Consider the following 7,532-nt stretch of genomic DNA (forward strand, 5'->3'; position numbering starts at 1 on the left):
GTTTATTTAACTTATATGCAGAGTACATCATGAGAAACGCTGGACTGGAAGAAACACAAGCTGGAGTCAAGATTGCCAGGAGAAATATCAATAACCTCAGATACGCAGATGACACCACCCTTATGGCAGAAAGTGAAGAGGAACTCAAAAGCCTCTTGATGAAAGTGAAAGTGGAGAGTGAAAAAGTTGGCTTAAAGCTCAACATTCAGAAAATGAAGATCATGGCATCCGGTCCCACCACTTCATGGGAAATAGATGGGGAAACAGTGGAAGCAGTGTCAGACTTTATTGTTCTGGGCTCCAAAATCACTACAGACGGTGACTGCAGCCATGAAATTAAAAGACGCTTACTCCTTGGAAGGAAAGTTATGACCAACCTAGATATCATATTCAAAAGCAGAGACATTACTTTGCCAACAAAGGTTCTAGTCAAGGCTATGGTTTTTTCTGTGGTCATGTATGGATGTGAGAGTTGGACTGTGAAGAAGGCTGAGCGCTGAAGAATTGATGCTTTTGAACTGTGGTGTTGGAGAGGACTCTTGAGAGTCCCTTGGACTGCAAGGAGATCCAACCAGTCCATTCTGAAAATCAGCCCTGGGATTTCTTTGGAAGGAATGATGCTAAAGCTGAAAATCCAGTACTTTGGCCACCTCATGCGAAGAGTTGATTAATTGGAAAAGACCCTGATGCTGGGAGGGATTGGGGGCAGGTAGAGAAGGGGACGACAGGATGAGATGGCTGGATGGCATCACTGACTCGATGGACGTGAGTCTGAGTGAACTCTGGGAGTTGGTGATGGACAGGGAGGCCTGGCCTGCTCGATTCATGGGGTCGTAAAGAGTCGACACGACTGAGCGACTGATCTGATCTCATCTGATACAAACCAACTCTCTAATCACTCCAGACATGCTACAGTGGTCCCCATTTGTAATATTCAGGCTTTCATAAGGAAACGTTGTTTAATCTAGACCTTAAAAAAATCTTTCCCCAGTTTTTGAGCCTCCTACCTGTTCTCCAATGTGATGTTTAGCCAAAGGAAAATCCTGCTTTTCTGCTGCTTCTCTTCTCCCTCTTTTTTTAGTGGTGATAGTGGGTAACCACAGAAAAGAAAATTCTGAGGGTACAACTCTTAAATTAACTAAAAAAAACTTTATGAAGTACCTTCTATAAAGCATGATAAGGATATATAACTGAACACCTTGGTGCTCAAAAAATATAAGTAATGAATAAAGTAAAGAGGAAGATTTCAGAGACATTTATGAGGTACACTTCATAGGTCTTATTGCCTAAACAGATGGGCTGGAGTGGGCGGAGGAGGAAGATATTTCTACTTCTAAAGACTAATGTTTGATCTCTAAAGGAGAGTGAGACACGGTCTGCATTGGGAAAAAGCGGATATTAAATTTCTGTGCATTTGAATTTGCATACTTGTGGGACATCCAGATGAAGATTTCTATTGGTTGTCAAAGGTTCAGAACTTGGTAACAGTCAAAATGTACATATGTTCTCCCAGAAAAACCATGTAGAACAAGAAAATGAGGCCAAACTTGAATCCAGAGAGTAAACATTTCCTTTAGAAGGTTCAGGACTGAACTGTTAACCCTTGCTAGGCCCCAGGTGCAGCAATGTTTTTAAACACGCAGGCTAATTGTGTTCAATTAACAGGATACCACAAAAGGCAGAACCAAAAATCCAGACTAAACCTGCTATGATTTGACCACAGGAACCACATATGAAACCTGTTGGCATCTAAAGGTACCTCTAATTCCCACCATGCTAAGACCTCTGCCAAAAAGGGGGGACTTGTACTCTGCTAGGCATAATCTGTGCCTGGTGCAAAGGAGCCTGAGGCACCGCTCTTGGCCAGCTGCTCCTGGCCCTCTCGGCCCTCTTTCCCACTTTCTGGTGACGCACACTTTCCTCCCTTCCAGAAGGTGCCTTTAGAGTATAAACTCCCCTTCTCCATTCTCTGACCATTGAATAAAAGCCTGTCCCACTGACACCAAACTCAATTTTCCTTACTGGCATCACAAACCTGGGCCCTAAGTCCCTTGGAAACACTTCCTGGGGCACATCAATTCAGTATGGACCACAAGAAGAAGACCCTGAAGTCTAGCGTCTAATTTGGAAACAAACTTACCAGCTGGTATTCAGCATGCAGCCTGCAGTTGTGGCTCGGGAGGCTCCCTGCTCTGAGAGTTAGAGGTCCACGCTTAAACTCCATGAGGTTCTGATGGCTCCATAAATGAATTATTCATATGCTACGTCTGATAAAGTTCCAATTCATACCTCCCAAAACCTTTAAAACGCTGGAGTGCATACACCGGGGCTGTAGCAGACACAGCTTCTGATGGGAGACTGCCCTCGGGCACCTTGCTTGGAGCATCCGCGGGCCAAAGTATTGAAGGCCGCAGCCCTACCGGAAATACCTGACTTCCCATGAGTCATAGTGTTCTAAGTTCCCGGATGCAGAAAGGCTGAACCTGGAGGTTCCTAAATGCACACGTTTGTGTTTCCAAAATTTCTCAGTGCCTTATCCAGAGCAGGTGATGCAAGGAATTTTGAAACTTAAGAGGAGTTAAAGATCTATCTAAGGTAAGGCATATCTCAATGTATCTTTATACCATTAAAAACTGTTAAGTGCGTAAAATTGAGGTCAGGATTGAATACACCTGGACCACAAGGCTGGTTGTTTGGAGGAAGGGATTTGACGTTTTCAGCAGCCCCTCCCCTCCCCCGTATCTTTTCTGGCATGATGTCTGAAATCTCATTACAAATTTTTTGTTCGTGTATTTTTTTTCTTATTAAAATCTAAATATCCCAAGGATGTGCTAACGTAGTGGTAACAAACAGAGCCAGAAGATGTTAGAGGTCAGCTATTCCAATAGTTTTTTTTTTTTTTCAGATTCATAATTAGATTTTAATTTGTGTGCTTTTTTTTTTTCTTTCCTCTTTTAACTTTGGAATCCTTGTTCAAATTATAGCTTACTCCTGAAGTTCAAAGTGAATAAAGGAAAACAGCAAAGCTGTTCTAGTATGTAGCAAAAGCAAAACAAAATACCACTGGTTTACTTGGAGTCCATTTTTAATAACCATTATTCTACTCCAACACTTCATATTTAAAGAAGCTCTTTTGTATAACTCTCTTTACTCTAGACTTGGATGGTATTAATGCTGCTTGTGGGGCTTCCCTGGTGGCTCTGCTGGTAAAGAATCCACCTGCAATGCAGGAGACCCTGGTTCCATTCCTGGGTGGGGAAGATCCCCTGGAGAAGGGATAGGCTGCTGCTGCTGCTGCTAAGCCGCTCCAGTCGTGTCCGACTCTGTGCGACCCCAGAGATGGAAGCCCACCAGGCTCCCCCATCCCTGGGACTCTCCAGGCAAGAACACTGGAGTGGGTTGCCATCTCCTTCTCCAATGCATGAAAGCGAAAAAATGAAAGCGAAGTCAATCAGTCGTGCCTGACTCCTCGCGACCCCATGGACTGCAGCCCACCAAGCTCCCCCGACCATGGGGTTCTCCAGGCAAGAGTACTGGAGTAGGGTGCCACCGCCCTCTCTGAAGGGATAGGCTACCCACCTCAGTATTCTTAGGCTTCCCTGGTGGCTCAGACTTTTAAAATCTGCTTGCAATTCGGGAGGCCAGGGCTCGATTCCTGGGTCGGGAAGATCCCCTGGAGGAGGGCATGGCAACCCACTCCAGTATTCTTGCCTGGAGAATCCCCATAGACAGAGAGTCCATGGGTTCGCAAAGAGTTGAACACGACTGTGCAACTAAGCATAGCACAATGCTGCTTGTGTTTCCTAGTCAGAATTGAAAATTGGTACCACTGCACCTCAACTTCAAGCTTTGTTTCAGTTTGACACCTAGGAGCTTGGATTCCTTATTTAATTCCCTTCCTTCTCCCCACCCCATTGCATTTCTTTGTTTTGTTTGTATAACATCCACTTCCTTCACTAGATCATGTCTTTATTGTCTTTACCCCAATTTATTGATTTTTATATTTTTCACATGTATTAATTACTCTTTATACCAGATGTAATGCTTTGCACAGTGTAGTTGTTTCAAAAGTGTTAAATAAATAGATTTTACAGAATTAAATACAGGCCTGCAGAAATTAAGCAGTATTTTCTATTTGGTAAAATATAGGGGCAAGATTCAACTCTTGGCACACATTTGGTGTCTGGTAAATATATGAGGTAGGAATGCATGAATGGATGAATGAACAAATGAACTAGGTGATAATGTATGTGAATGTACCTTGTAAACCGTAAACTACTTCACAAATATGAGTTCTTGTCCAGGTTATTTGATTATTTTCTAGCTCTCCCAATCTGTTGCACATTTATGAAATTTTGGCCAATTCAAGTAAAGCCCAGGAGGAAATCTGTGGCATGTGCCTCAGGGGGAGCTGTGAAGCAAAGCATAGAGAGATAAACCTAAGGGGGTGTACAGAGCCCATGGGCCTGGAACAGAGGGCTCCCTGACTACTAACAATCCGGTTCTCACCCTTGAATTTCCAGTGATCAGCAGTAAGTAAACATGAATGTCTTAAGCAGCTCATAAATCTTCCCAGAGCCTGGGTGCTGAATAAGTCCTAGGAAAGTGGTAATGGTGGAAATAGGATCTCCTCCCTGGAAGTAGTTCCTTTCAGTGCCAGTTTTTGCCCCTGTTAGCTGCTAACACACATACCCCAGCTGCCTCAGTGAGTCTCCTATTCCCATAAAACAGGGCAAATGGAGGAATAGAAACCAGGAAAGGATTCTGTCGTCCCTGAGTTTCCCAACTGAGGACCCCTCAGTGAGTGATGCCACCCCCTTCAAGAGTTTCCATGTTGGATATCTGTCCCTTAGGTCTGGCAACCCTGAAGGACTGGGTTTTCAGGCTGAAAGAACAGACTGGAGCTAGTCAGCTTCTGCTCAATAACCCAAAATAAAGAAGAGAGGGGGGAAAAAAAACAACACACACAGAAAGGTTACAGTATATCTGACTGTGGAATCTAATGTGCACTGACATTAAGGAGATTTCTTTTACCATACTTTGATGAGAGGGGAAAACACCAAAATCTTGTTTAAAACATTTTCCTGGTTTGTAATTGTGCCTAGGAGATGACAAATCTCAGAGTGGCATAGAGCAAGAGGGTCACATCCTAAGCAGAGCTAGACCACTCTGCCGCTGCTGCTGCCTGCTAGCTTTCCATGTATTGTAATTATTTCTCTACATGAATGTCTAGGATGGAAGGGACTACATCTCATTTATCCTTTATTGACTCAATGATAGCCACTGATAAACAAGTTTTCAATAAGGACTTTCCCCAGTAATGTTTCTTGGGTTTTTTGGTTTGTTTTTTTCACTCTTTTTTAAAAATTGAAGTATAGTTGATATACTGTATTATGTAAGTTGGGCTTCCCTGGTGGCTCACACGGTAAGGAATCTGCCTGCAGTGCAGGAGACCTGGGTTCGATCCTTGGGTTAGGAAGATCCCCTGGAGAAGGGAATGGCTACCTACTCCAATATTCTTGCCTAGAGAATTCCACGGACAGAGAAGTCTGGCAGGCTATAGTAAGTTATGTAAGTTACAGGTGTACAATATGGTGATTCACAATTACTAAAGGTTATACTCCTATTATAGTTATAAAATAAAATATTGGCTATATATGATAGTAATAATATAAAATATTGATTATATAAAATATTGGCTATATTCCCCATGTGATACAATATATCCTAGTATCTTATTTTATCCATAATAGTTTATACCTCTTAACCTCCTATCCCTTTATTGTCCCTCCCCCTCCCGTTTCCCCACTGCTAACCACTGTTCTGTGCTCAGTCCCTCCGTCGTGTCCAACTCTTTACAACTCCATAGACTGTAGCCCACCAGGCTCCTCTGTCCATGGGGATTCTCCAGGCAAGAATACTGGAGTGGGTTGCCATGCCCTCCTCCAGGGGATATTCCCAACCCAGGGATCAACCCAGGTCTCCTGCATTGCAGGCGGCTTCTTTACCAACTGAGCCACCCGGGAAGCCCTAGTGCTAACGACTAGTTTGTTCTTTATATCTGTGGGTCTGTTTCTATTTTGTAAATTCATTCATTTGTTTGATTTTTTAGATCCCACAGATAAGTGAAACCAAACATTACTTGTCTTTGTCTGACTTATTCCACTTACCATAATAGCCTCCCAATCCATGCATATTGCTGCAAGTGGCAAAATTTCATTCTTCTTTATGACTCAATAGTATTCCATTATATGTGTGTATATACAATATAATATTGATGTGTGTATATATAAATACACACACAAACACATATATAATATATATATATACCACATTTTATTTATCCATTCATCTGTTGATGAACACTTAACTTGCTTCCATATCTTGGCAGTTGTAAAGAATGCCACTAGAAACGCTGGGGTGTGTGTAACTTTTCTAATTAGTATTTTTGGCTTTTTTAGATATATACTCAGGAGTGGAATTGCTGGGTTGTATGGTAGTACTATTTTTAGTTTTTTTAGAAATCCCCATACTATTTTCTACAGTGGCTGCACCAACCCCTTTTTTCCACATCCTTGTCAGTATTTGTCATTTGTGTTCTTTGTGATGAAAGCCATTCTGAAGAGTTTTGATTTATATTTGATTTGATTTGTATTTCCTTGATGACTAGCAGTGTTGAACATCTTTTCATGTGCCTGTTGGTCATCTGCATATCCTCTTTGAAAAATTTCTATTCAGGTCTTCTGCCCATTTTTTGATGTTGAGCTATATGAACTGTTTATATATTTTGGGTATTAATCCATTACTTGTCATATTATTTGCAAGTATTTTTTCCCATTCAGTAAGTTGTCAATTTGTCAATGGGTTCCTTTGCTATGCAAAAGCTTTTAAGTTTAATTAGGCCCCATTTATTTATTTTTGCTTTTAATTCCTTTTCTCTGCTTTATTGACTATGCCAAAAACTTTGACCATGTGGATCACAATAAACTGTGGAAAATCCTGGAAGAGATGGGAACACCAGACCACCTGACCTGCCTCTTGAGAGATCTGTATGCAGGTCAGGAAGCAACAGTTAGAACTGGACATGGAACAACAGACTGGTTCCAAATTGGGAAAGGAATACATCAAGGCTGTATATTGTCACCCTGCTTATTTAACTTCTATGCAGACTACATCATGAGAAATGCTAGGCTGGATAAAACACGAGCTGAAATCAGGATTTCCGGGAGAAATATCAATAACTTCAGATATGCAGATGATACCACCGTTACAGCAGAAAGTGAAGAACTAAAGAGCCTCTTGAGGAAAGTGAAAGAGGAGAGTGAAAAAGTTCGCTTAAAGCTCAACATTCAGAAAACTAAAATCACGGCATCCGGTCCCATCACTTCATGGCAAACAGATGGGGAAACAGTGGAAACAGTGGCTGACTTTATTTTGGGGGGCTCCAAAATCACTGCAGATGGTGACTGCAGCAATGAAATAAGAAGACACTTACTCTCTGGAAGAAAAGTTATGAACAAGCTAGACAGCTT

This window comes from Bison bison, unplaced genomic scaffold, assembly GCF_000754665.1.
Source record: "Bison bison bison isolate TAMUID 2011002044 unplaced genomic scaffold, Bison_UMD1.0 scf7180017864519, whole genome shotgun sequence".
In the NCBI taxonomy this organism is placed as follows: Eukaryota; Metazoa; Chordata; class Mammalia; order Artiodactyla; family Bovidae; genus Bison; species Bison bison.